This window comes from Suncus etruscus, chromosome 17, assembly GCF_024139225.1.
Source record: "Suncus etruscus isolate mSunEtr1 chromosome 17, mSunEtr1.pri.cur, whole genome shotgun sequence".
Taxonomy (NCBI): domain Eukaryota; kingdom Metazoa; phylum Chordata; class Mammalia; order Eulipotyphla; family Soricidae; genus Suncus; species Suncus etruscus.
Genome location: NC_064864.1, coordinates 38,175,313 through 38,188,845, shown reverse-complemented (window position 1 = coordinate 38,188,845; position 13,533 = coordinate 38,175,313).

Sequence of the window (13,533 nt, the reverse complement as noted above, 5' to 3'; positions counted from 1 at the left end):
CAGTATGTAGAAAAATATATTAATTGTTGAGACCTGGATAGAAGTAGATGATGGTGAGATAGATGAAGAGGCCTTTCTCTGCCGGTCTGGGCCATGCACCTGCAACTCCCTCCAGCCAGCGGGTCTGAGGGTTCAGGATAGCCATGAGAAAATGATCCACAGACAGTCAAGTTTCAGAAGACATCAACTTTATTAAGGTCCTGGCCAACATGTGTGACCTATAATCTTAAACCTTTTTTTTTTTTTTTTTGGTTTTTGGGTCACACCCAGCAGCACTCAGGGGTTACTCCTGGCTCCACGCTCAGAAATCACTCCTGGCAGGCTCAGGGGACCATATGGGATGCCGGGACTCAAACCACTGACCTTCTGCATGCAAGGCAAACACCTTACTTCCATGCTATCTCTCCGGCCCCAATAACCTTTTTAAGCATGCTCTCTTCAGCTGCTCTGTCATCTCAACCTCTTTCTGCCATGTCTCCTCCTGCTGCTTCTTTCTCCATCTCCCACTGAATTCCTCTCTTGCCCTTCTGGCAATCCTTTTGTTACCTACCAAAGACACCTCCCAGAAATGGGCTGGTCTTATCATCAGGTAAGATTACACAGAAAGATGGGGGTGGGGTGACACACATCTGCTTGAATTGCATTTAAGATTAAGAAACAAGGAGAAAATATAAATATAAGCTTTTTCCACTCTTCATTGACTCCCTGACATAAAGGCCAGACCATTCTCTCAGGTCTATTCTAGTATCTTTTCAAGCATTTATTAGTATTTTTCTTTTTTTATTAGTATTTTTTTAGATATATGTTAATAACCTACTTAATAACCCATGTTATATGTACCTGAATTTTTTCAGAGATTTTCCAGTAATAGTACACAGAGGGCTGTTTCCTTTATTAACAGTTGCACTCCAGGATTTGCCCATCCAATTATTTACATAACCAGTCCTCCTTTAATTAAAATCTAAGTTTCTTCTACCTTTTTGCCCTTAATGTATAAACTGTGATAAATGTACATCATTTACCTATGTATAACTAATATCTCTGTAGGAGAAACAGAATTTCAAATGTTGGAGCCACAGGATGGTATAATGCAGAGAGCTTGCTGTCTTGTAGGCAGCAGACCTGAGTTGATCTCTGACTTTCCATAGGTTGAGTGATTCCTGAATTCAGAGCCAGGAATAACCCCCTGAGTACTGTTGGGTGTGGCCAAAAAAAGGTCAAAATGTTGGGTTTTACCATTTTTTTGGGTCACACCCGGCAGCGCTCAGGGGTTACTCCTGGCTCTGCACTCTGCACTCAGAAACTGCTCCTGGCAGGCTTGAGGGACCATATGGTATGTCAGGATTTGAACCACTGTCCTTCTGCATGCAAGGCAAACACCCTACCTCCATGCTATCTCTCTGGCCCTGGGTTTTTACAAATTTTAAGTATAAAAGCTATAGCTAGTTTTTAATATAATGATGGTAGATGATTATAACAATTTATAATATAATTAGCACTGATTATTCTATTACTTTCAACAAAGTACTTTTCAAACTTCAAGTGGATCTTCAGGGTATGTGATTTTCTTTAGCATTTTGCCTCTTTTGTGAAATATTCATAGCATTTGGTATCTTCCTTAGGGAATATCACCCTGTTTTACTTTCACTGTATTTGTCCCCCTTTTATTTTTGTATTTCAGGGATGCCTGAGCCCCTATTTAATAAATTTCTTCTATTAGATGAAGAACTTTCAACAACTTAAAAGGTTGTTGGTATTGCTTTGTTTTGTCAATTGGCATACTAGAGCCAAGATAACTGGGAGAGTACAGGAAGAGAAAAACTCTATTAAATAGAAAATCTTAAAGATGTTTCAATTGGCTTACAGCAAATGAGTCAATTGCTATGTGTTTGTAACATCACTTACCAAGAAACAGAATGCCATCGTGCACTGTCACTGATAAATAATGATTCGTAATTGTACATATTTTTATCCTCTATTGCCCTAGAAAAATTAAATTATTCAGCATTATGACTGAAGCAATCTCTCAGGCTCTAGCCACATTCTCTGAGCTATTCTGTGGCATCACAGATTAAAAGTTATTTCTCAAGACACTTTTCTATACATGAATCACCACAGGAATAAGTTTTTTTTTAAGTGTATTTCAAATATACTAAATCAGCCTAGTGTATAAGTGAAAAGTGAGCATAAGCGAAATCTATGTTTAAAATATAAGAACCAATACAGGGGCTGGAGCGATAGCACAGAGGCAGGGCCTTTGCTTACAGTTTCAGGCATCCCATATGGTCCCCCGAGCCTGCCAGGAGCAATTTCTGAGCATAGAGCTGGGAGTAACCCCTGAGCACACCAGGTATGGTCCCAAAACAAAAAATGCTACCAATAGAACAGTCATTTTTGAAAGATTTATTTTAATAGACTAAAGCCTAAAAACATTGTAAGTACAAAAATATGACTTTTCATTAAACATGGAATATAACTACTATTTATATTGTTGTTGTATCCTATGATTTTTAATGTAGTCTGTTTTATTTAATCAGGGACACTTTTGGACCAATGTTGCAGAATATGAATCTATTGCTCTATAGTTAAATCAATGTACAAAATAAAATAAGCATCATCGTTGTGACTGAAGTGGTCAGAAATGTGCAATAGCTATGAAAATAGCTGTTGTCAGGAAACTTTAAGATAGCTCCATTTCATCATGCTCTTTGGACAGCAATTACTGGAAATACTTGTGGCCTTACCTTTATCAGGAGCATAACTTTCAGAGATAAATCATCAACACTGATATGTCCTTTGTTTAGATGACTGTATTAGCTTTCCATTGCTGGTATAACAAATTGTCATTCATTTAGTGACTCAAAACAGTACAGATTTACTATCATAATTCTCGAAGTTAGAATTCTAAGTTTGGTCTCACTGAAAAAACATCAATCTGGGGGCTGGAGAGATAGCATGGAAGTAGGGTGTTTGCCTTGCATGCAGAAGGACGGTGGTTCAAATCTCAGCATCCCATATGGTCCCCCGAGCCTGCCAGGAGCGATTTCTGAGTATAGAGCCAAGAGTAACCCCTGAGCGCTGCCGGGTGTGGACCCCCCAAAACAAACAAACAAACAAACAAAAACAAAAAAATGTCAAACTTTTCTGGTGGCTTTGGTAGTGGGTGGCTCCCAAGAGGTGCTCAGGGGACCATTTGCAGAGATATTCATTCAATTGTGCCAAATGCTTCAAATTCAGGACTCCTGAATGTGAAGTTGTTCAGGTGCTAGAAATCAAGAAATTCAAGGTGCTCAGGGATTCCTATAGCCACACTTGGTGGTGCTCAAGAGCTTCAGGGCTCCAGTTGGCAGTTTCAGCAGATCATCATGGTATCTAGGTTTTAACTCGAGTCCTTTGCTCATATCCCTGGGCTATAAAGTTAATCTTTGATGATTTCATTTCCTCCTAAACTCTCTGGTGCTGAGTATGGAATATCAGTTAAGTGACACAACATTTTCCTCAACCTCTGATTCCTACAATAACATTGACTCTGCTTTGAGCCACAAGCTGAGTCAGGTCAGGAATCTCTTTTAGTTTCTGAGCAGCTTAGAGTCAACAACCAAATTAAAATTTGACCTTTCAAGGCCAAGGAGCAGCTTTTGATGATAGTAACTTCACATGAAGTTAATCCTTAAGTTTCACTGTTGAGATAATATTCCTATGGCTTTTACTACATTTAGAAATTGGAATTTGACTCATGATTCTATTTTATATTGAGTCCATGGAAGAAACAGTTAAAGTAATTTAGTCTGAACTCAGGATACAGCTCTGTTGTTAGAAGAGTGGACACATGCAGATTTACTCAAGGGTAGATATTTTGCCATAGTACACTAAATTTTTTTAAATTTCTAATTGAAATTAAGCTGAATGCACCTGACCAGTCAGTCAGTACAGAGCTGCATTTCTACATTTTTTTTCCTTAACCAAAGAGTTACTGATCTAAGATCATGGGCGCCTAGGCAGACTACAGATAGGTTTCAGGTAGCCAGTGGATGTACTTATTGGTCTTTGTAGGTGTCAAGGACCACTAAGAAAATAGTAGTGAAGCTCTGATAATTCACAAACACGCTGTTTGTTTCTCACCACTGCCACTGTGTACAGCACCATTGCCTCCCTTGCATGAAGGGCCAATGTCCTTCTAGCTCATCTGTTTTCTATTTTCTTCTATTTTGCCTTGCCCAATTTGTTCTTTTCTATGCCTCAGATTCATTTAAAGTGAAAACTATTCATGTTTTTTTTTAACTTTTTATTTATTTATTTTTTATTTTAAAGGATTGGAAAGCACCCACAGGTCTCGAACCACCAGAGGTGATTGATTTCAAAGCAAAGCTTTGTGTCTGCGAAGTAACCACTGAGCTAAGGCCAGCCCTTTTTTTAACTTTATTTATTTATTGATTGGCTGGTTTTTGGGCCATGCCTGGTGGCGCTCAGGGGTCACTCCTGGTTTTTGCACTCAGAAATCATCACTGGCATGCTAGGGGACCATATGGGATGCTGGGAATCAAACCAGGTACCTCCTTGGTCAGTGGCATGCAAGGCAAGCACCCTACCACTGTGCTATCTCTCCAAGACCCTATACATGTTTTATGACTAAATTACAAACACATTTCTATTCAAATCCTCTAACATACAATATTGCCAAGATTATCAAAATACTTGAAAATGTCAGTGGTGAGACAGACATTTTCATCAAAGTCTGTGAGTTAAACCAAGTAAGACTTATCAAGTAAGGAACATTTTTTTTTTATGGTAGGTGAGATCATCATTGCTCTCTGAATTCTTTTCCAGGAAAGAGGCCACTCTCTGTGCCCCTTACAAAAAAATAAAAAAAGCTATGCCTAAAATTTGGAAATTAAAACAGTCTAAATGCCTAATATAAAAGTTAGCTTTAGGCAATTGTATTCTGTCACCAGAGTCAATATTATAAAAGTATTATATGGTTTAAGATTTATTAAGATTTATTATATGGTTTAAGATTTCCTAAAATCATGGGCCACAATGATAGCACTGTGGATAGGGCATTTCCCTGGCAAGAGGCCAAACCAGTTTCAAACCCAACATCACGTATATCCCCTGTACCATCCAGCATGGTCCTAAAATAAACTAATGAAACTTTCCTAAAGTGGAAACACAAAACTTGATTATCATACATCTTTTAAATAGAAAGAATACAAAACTGTGTGATCCCAACTTTGGAAGAAAAAAACTATACAGGCATTTAAACAAAGACTAAAATAATAAGCTAAAATTAAATTCACCTTATTTTTATTAAAATTTTTAATTTAAAGCACTGTGATTTACAAAGTTACTCATAGTTAAATTGAATACCTACTGTGTTTCAGAAGTTTTAACATCCTCCACCAATGCTCCCAGAGTTTAATCAATACCACCATTCCCCAACTCCAGTCTGTCATCCTAACAGGCAGCTGTTTAAGTTTGGTCTTTAAAGTTTGGGTCTCATGATTTTGGTGGTGTTGACTCTGTAGCTTGTATATTTAGTCTGACCTTTTTTTTTTGGTTTTTGGGTCTCACCCGGCAGTGCTCAGGAGTTACTCCTGGCTCCATGCTCAGAAGTCGCTCCTGGCGAGCACGGGGGACCATATGGGACGCCGGGATTTGAACCGATGACCTTTTGCATGAGAGGCAAACGCCTTACCTCCATGCTATCTCTCCGGCCCCTAGTTCTGACCTTTCTTAAAACTGCTAATGCACCTAAGTCCCTATAATCCTTGTTCCCTGTAATTTCACATCTGTCTGTCTCCTCCACTCAATTTCATTCCTTCTACTCACTATACTTTGGGCCAAGATTGTTCATTTAAATTATTGAGTTGCTTTATGAAATTATTCTAAATAGCACAAGTAAGTGATATCCTGTACTTATCCTTCTTCTTATGGCTTATTTCATTTAACATATTTTCCAGTTCATCCATGTTATAGCTATGTGGTATACCATTATATATGTGTACTACATATTTATGACCCACTCACTTGTTGTTGGATATCTAGTTTAGTTTCAACTCTTATTCTACTGAGTTCTGTGATGAATAGTGCTCTATATGAATGAATGAATTCCTATCCTGGGAATATATACACAAAAGTTAAATTGCTGGGTCAGATGATAGTTTTGACTCCTAGTTTACTGAGAACTTCCATACTGTTTTCCATAGGGATTGAACAAAACAACGTCCCCACCAAAGATGGATGAGAGTTCCTGTTTCACCACATCCCCACCAATACAGATTTTTTCCAGGATTTTTGACACATATCCTCACTGGTATAAGGCAATGTCTCATTGTCATCTTGATTTGGATTTTCCTAGTGATAAGAAATGATGAGCATTTTTTATGAGCCTGTGGTCATCTATTCATTTTCTTTAGAGAGGTGTCCATTTCCTTTCCCCATTTAAAGGATCTTTTAGCTTTTGGGGAGTTCATTTTAGTGAGTACATTGTATATCTTAGATATCAACCCTTTTTATGATGTTCTGTGTGTAAACATTTTCTCCCACTCAGTTAGCTATCTCTAAGTTTTAGCCCATGTTTCTTTTACCATACAGAAACTTTTTAGTTAAGATATTCTAGGTACTTGGGGCCGGAGAGATAGCATGGAGGTAAGGCGTTTACCTTTCATGCAGAAGGTCATCGGTTCGAATCCCGGCGTCCCATATGGTCCCCCGTGCCTGCCAGGAGCAATTTCTGAGCACGGAGCCAGGAAAAACCCCTGAGCACTGCCGGGTGTGACCCAAAAAAAAACCACAAAAAAAAAAAAAAGATATTCTAGGTACTTGAATGGTTTTTGATACTATTTTAAATGCGATAGAGTTTTTGATCTCTTTCTCCTCTAAAAGAAGGCATCTAATTTTTGTGTATTGATCATGTACACAGCCACTCTGCTGTATTGATTTATTGTTTCTTGGAGCATTTTGTAAACTTTTTAGGGTGTTCAGTGTATATCATCATGTCATCTGCAAATAAAGAGAGCTTTTTATCCTCTTTTCCATTTTGGATCCCTTTGATTTTCTTCTCTTGCTTAATTACTATTGCTAGGACTACCAATACTATGTTGAATAAGAGTGAGGGCAATGGACATCCTTGTTTTGTGCTTGACCTCAGTGGGAATACTTTCAGTTTTTCACCATTAAAAAATATTGCTTATAAGATTACTGTAGGTAGCTGTTATTATTTTAAGGAAGGCTCCTTCCACACCTATTTTTCTGAGAGTTTTAATCAAGAATGGGTGTTGAATCTTGTCAAATGCTTTCTCTGCATTGATTAATATCATCATATGATTTTGTATCTTTTCTTTTATTGATGTGGTATATAATGTTTATTGATTTGCATATATTGTACCATCCTTGCATCCCAGGTATGACACCCACTTGATCATGTTGGATACTTTTTTGTGCTATTAGATTCTGTTTGCTAAGATTTTGTTGAGAATTTTTGCATCAATGTGCATCAGTTAGCTTGATCTATAATTTTCTCTCTTGGTAGTAGCACTGCTAGCTTTTGGTATCAGCAAAATATTAGCTACATAAAAGGTGTTAGGAAGGTTTCTCTTCTCTTTGATAATTTGGAAGACTTTTTTGTTTTGTTTTGTTTTGTTTTTTTGGGGCCATACCCGGCGGTGCTCAGGGGTTACTCCTGGCTGTCTGCTCAGAAAGAGCTCCTGGCAGGCACGGGGGGACCATATGGGACACCGGGATTCGAACCAACCACCTTTGGTCCTGGATCGGCTGCTTGCAAGGCAAACACCGCTGTGCTATCTCTCTGGGCCCCTAATTTGGAAGACTTTAATGCAGCAATTCTTCTCTGAATATTGATAAACCTGTAAATCCATCAGGTCCTGGAATTTTATTCCTGGGGAAATTCTTAATTACTTTTGCAATTTCCTTGCTTGTTGGTGGGCCTATTTAAACTTCCTACTCATTCAGTTTGGGGCGGATTATATTTCTAGAAATCTGTCCAGGTTTTCTGGCTTAACAGAGGAAAATTGTTTGTATGATATCATAAATTTCTTATGATACCTTCTCAAGATATTTTGAATTTCTGGAGGTTCTCTTATAATTTCTCCCCTTTTATTTCTGAACCAATTTATTTAAGCACTTCCTCATTTTTTCCTTGTGATTCTTGCCAGAGGTTTGTCTATCATGTTTATTCTTGTGAAAAATCTTGTTTCATTGATTCTCTGTATTATTTTCTTGGATTCTGCTCTGTTTTTTTTTTTTTTATTATTTCTTTCCTTCTATTAATGTTTGAGTTCCTCTGTCATTGGTTTTCCAGATATGTAAGGTCTGCCTTTACAGGGTGTTAAATCTTTCCTTATGTAGGCCTGTATTACTCTGAGTTCCCCTATTACTTCTTTTTCTGTGTCCCATACATTTTGGTAACTTGTTTCTTCATTATCTTTAGTCTTGGGAAATATTTTTATTTCTTCCTTAATTTCATCTTTGATCAACTGATATTAATCACATTGTTCTATCTCCAGGTTTCTCCACATTGTAGACTGGTAGGATGCTTGGTATAATTCTAGTATATGTGAATTTTTGCAAGTTATTCTAATATCCTAAAATGTGTTCTATCCTAGAGAATGTTCTGTTTGTTCTAGAAAATAATAATTATCCAGATTTCAGGATGGAAGGATTTCTATAAATACGTTAGTCCTAGCTCTACTTGTTTCTCATTTATGGTTCTTAAGTCTTTACTGATATTTGTCATAGTGGTTCTATCCAGTGGTAAGAGTGCTATATTAAAATATTCCACTAATATCACATTTCCATTTGTATCTTTCTCTAGATTTGAGGGTAAAGCCTTACATACTTTACTGATATAGCATTTGGTAAGAATCTGTTGATTAGAGTTAATATTTCTTAGTTTATTATTCTTCTGATTAATAAATAGTGTCCAATATTGTCTTTAATTACTTTATTGAGATTGAATTCAATTGGCTCTGATATATGTATGGCTATCCCAGCTTTATTTGTTTTCTAGTGGCTTGTAATATTGCTTTCCACCCTTTTACTCTGAGCCTGTGTCTATTTTGAGATTTAAAATTTTTGTTTGTTTGTTTCTTATAAGCAGAAAATGGTTGGGTTTTGTTTCCTGATCCAATCTTTCACTTTTTGATGGGAGAATTTAGTTCATTGACATTCAATAAACTATTGACAGAAAGGGCTGTTTTGTCATTATATTGTGTAGTGTTGTTGCTGTTATAATTGGTTACTTATTTATATATGTGACTTTCAGTTATTCATTTAGAGTTGCTTGGTTATTGTGAATGTTGGCAGTTCTTTTTTGTCTAAGAATGTCTTATCCTTCCCTCCCATGTAAGTGAAAGGTTTGCTGGATATTGAAATTGAGGTTGAAAACTTCTTTCATTTAGTAATTTAATATGTTATTCCATACTCTTCTTGCCTGGACTGTTTTTATGGGGAATCTGGTGTTCTTTCACTTATGTTTTTTCCATGTACACTTATGAATATATTTATATTTATATAAATATATGTTTATATTTTTTATTTATGTTCTTTAATTTATATATGAATATATTTATACTGATATAAATATATTTATATCTATACGTCTCCCTTACTGCTTTAAGAAATCCATCCCTTTGTTTTGTTTTTGACATTTTGATTCCTATATGTCTTAACATTGTTCTGTTTGAGCCTATTTTTTGTTTGAAGTAATGAAACCACACACAAGTATGTGGGGTCAACACATCTTCTGGCAGGAGTGCGACAAGTTTAATTTTATGTAAGGGGGTTTAGGGGTAAAGTCAGTCATAGGTACAGAAAAGAATGTTTAAAATCACAAAACAAAGTTTAACAATACTTAAGCTATGGGCGTGAGCTGTAAGAATGCTGAATTACAAATGAGAAGGTCATACTCAGGGCAGCTTTTAACAACTAACTTCAAATGCAAAAATAAGGGATTATGAAGAAGTAGAAAAAAATCTAAGAACATGGTTTTCACTGAAGTGAGCTCTATTGTTTTAGAGGTCAAGGAAGGAGCCAAATCCCCTAAGGTGCAGTTTCCATTTTCTGAGAAGGGGTCAATAGCCCAAGATCTGCATTCTGGCTATGCCCTTGATTACCAGACACTGAAGTTTCAAGATATATTTGAAAAAGAGAAAAAAATGTTGTCTTTTGATTTTAGTGCTAAATATTATCCAGAAAAGAGGTTCTTTTAGTAATCTTTGGTGCTGAGATTTCTGAAAAGAATTTGATTAAGGCCATATTTTTGCCTGAGATTTTACAAAGGAGAGAGAGCCAAATAATGATAGAAAATGTAATACTAAGCATGGATCTATCTCTTTGGGAATTCCTCAACTATCCATGCAGGGAAAGAATCATCCACAACGGGCCTTTTGAGGAGCCCTGTGGGGGTTATTTCAGTTCTCCACATCAGGGAAATCCCGGGATACATCTGGTGTGTCTCCTGAGTTCCCCTAAAATGGAGATGTTTATGCATGTCGTGGCAAAGGATGTTGATCACAAGAAAGATTAATGTTGAACACAGTATATCCAGCAGGTGAGGAGTCTCCCTCCTCTTAGCATTGACCCTTGTTGGCTCTTCTGTTACAAACAGCTTTGAATGAGTGGCAGATAAACAAGATAGGACCATGAAGGTTTCTGTTCTAAGTTTTGGAGAAGTACACAGCAAGATAGCAACAAAGGGTCAAAGGTGGAGCCAGTTAGTAGGGCATTTGCTTTTTATATGACCAACCCAGGTTCAATCCTTGCTCTCTTTATGGGCCTGTGAGTCTACCAGCAATAATTCCTGAGCACCTCTGGGTTTGGCCCTCAAACAAAACAACACAAGGGCCAAAGTCAACACAATGGGAGAACTGATTCATTTAACTGAATTGGCTGGGGATTGGGAATTGAAAATTAGGGACATCAAGTTCTTGGGGAAGAGAGGCAGGTAGGTATACTGATGATGAGTATGGTGTTAGAATTATGTGCATGGAAAATCATCATTACAGTATTGTAAACAACAAACCTCAATTAATAAAAAGTTTAAAAATTAAGTGATTATGGGGCCAGGGCGATAGCTCAGCGAGTGAAAAGGCATTTGCCTTGCACATGGCCAACACAGGACAAATCCCAGTTTGAATCTCGGCATCCCATATGGTTCCCTGAGCCTGCCAGTACCAACTTCTGAGCACAGAACCAGAAGTAACTCCTGAGTGCTGCTGGGTATGACCCCAAAATAACAAAAAAAAAATGTCTATGAATACTGTAACAAAGGAAAAATGTCTATATTATCAAGGGGAAACACAAAATATATAATTATTTTGTTAGATATAATAATTAAAGATACCTGGTTTTATTTAATTTATTTTTATTGAATTTTAGATAATTAGGAAGAATAAAAAATTACTAGATTATAAAAAGGAAATTTTATTCTTTATTCATTCTCATTCTCTAGTGCCAAGTTCAAGCTTCAGCAAAGACTGGGTGTTTCCCAAATACTTCAGACAGACTGGCAGAGCAGCGACTCAGGCGGCCAAATCTGTGAACAGGCTCCCCAATTGTTCTAAACCCTTGCTGTTGTCCAGCCTTTTACCCTAAGGGACCCTGGAAGGGGGGTATTCAGGCCTTGTATTATCTACACTGACATAAATAAAGACCTTGGCATAGAAAACTATATACTCAGAGGGAGACACACATCCAGATAGATGGGTGTGTGCCCTCAGATGCATTTTTACCCCTAAAGTAGAGATGGAATATTTCTGACTCTCTTTCACAAAACTGAACTGAGTCAAACTGCAAAACAAAGTAATTTCTCCAAATCACTGTCTTTTATCCTTTAACAATTAGATGACAATTTATGGTTTAAAGCAGCTGAGAAGCAATGCCTCTTATTAAAATGATATCTGCCAGAAAGACTCCAAGTTGGCTTGCACTACAAATGATTCCAAATATAATATCTACATTTTTCTCTCTGACATTCCTTTTCTAATTCTATTAAACTGTCTGAAATGTGTATGTATTTTATTAATCTTGATCAGAAACTTAATAGAATTAAATGATTTTAAAGGGGATTAAGACTTGTTTCCTTCCTTAGATTTATAAGAAAATCATCTTCAACTTTAATAGTCATTTTTTAATAGCCAGGTTTTATGACAGAGAAAAAAAAACAAAAGTGATGTTTATTCTTAAGAAAACAATATTGGGGGTGGGATTAAGTTTAGTTGTGAATGATTTTCTTGCATGCATGAGACCTGGATTTGAACATATAGGGAACTTATAAAAGGGAATGAAATGGAAAGGAAGGGGAGGGGAGGGGAGGATGGAGAAGGGGAGGGGAAGGGTAGTGAAGGGAAGGGAAGGGAAAGGGAAATGAAAAGGGGAAGAGGAAGGAAAAGTGGAAGGGAAAGGAGAAAATGAAGAAAGAAAAGGAAGGAGAAAATCGAATGGAAATCTTACCATTAAAAAAAAGCCAGGGCCAGAGCAATAGCACAGTGGTAAGGTGTTTGCCTTGCACACATCCAACACAGGATGGACCCTGGTTTGATTACCGACATCCCATATGGTCCCCGGAGCCTGCCAGGAGCTATTTCTGAGTCAGAACTAGGAGTAAGCTTGGAGTACTGCTGAGTGTGACCCAAATCCCAAAACTAGATAAAATAATAAAATAATGAAAAAACAAGCCATATCTGAGTGAACTAGCCTCTCAGAATATAAAGTAGCAGTATTTCTACATGACTATAAAGCATGCTTCAATTGTTGTCTTACCTTCCCCCACTATATAAAGAAGGAAAAAATTATTAACTAGTTAACAAAAGGGAATGGTTTAGCAGGTTCTAAGATCATCTACAGTTTCCTTAGGAAAACCTCAGAAGTCACAAAACTCTCTAAGTCCCCATTTGTCTTCAAATGGGGAAATTAACATATATACTGTGTAAATGTGGAAAAAATATATACCTTAAAATGGTGATTTTGTCTTTGAAATTGTTATATTTAATCTATAGTTATATGATAATATTAATAAGAATGTCATCACTATTAACATTATTAATATTGCTTATATTTACAAGTTTGCTATAATTATTGAATCTCAGCACCATCCAAATGCCCTCTTCTCCACTATGGCCTTTCTATTACTTCAAGTTCTTTCCATTTCTCCCTCTCTATTAGAGAAAATGGTAAATTTTAAGATATCTGAACTAAATTATCTCAATTTTAAAATGTGATATGTGGGGCCAGAGTGATAGAACAATGGGTAGGGCACTTGCCTTGCATGCTCTGAACCAAGTTCAATCCCTGGTATCCCATCCCTGAGCCTGGCAGGAGTGATTCCTGAGTATAAAGCCACAAGTAACACTTGAGCACTGTCAGGTGTTGCCCCAAACCAAAAATCAATCAATAAATAATATATGTGTGCTATAATATATATACAATCATATATTTGATAAAACTATTATTTTTAATGATTTTAATTGAGAATAAATTAAATTTAATCAGTTGATATTGTTTTTTTTTGTTTTA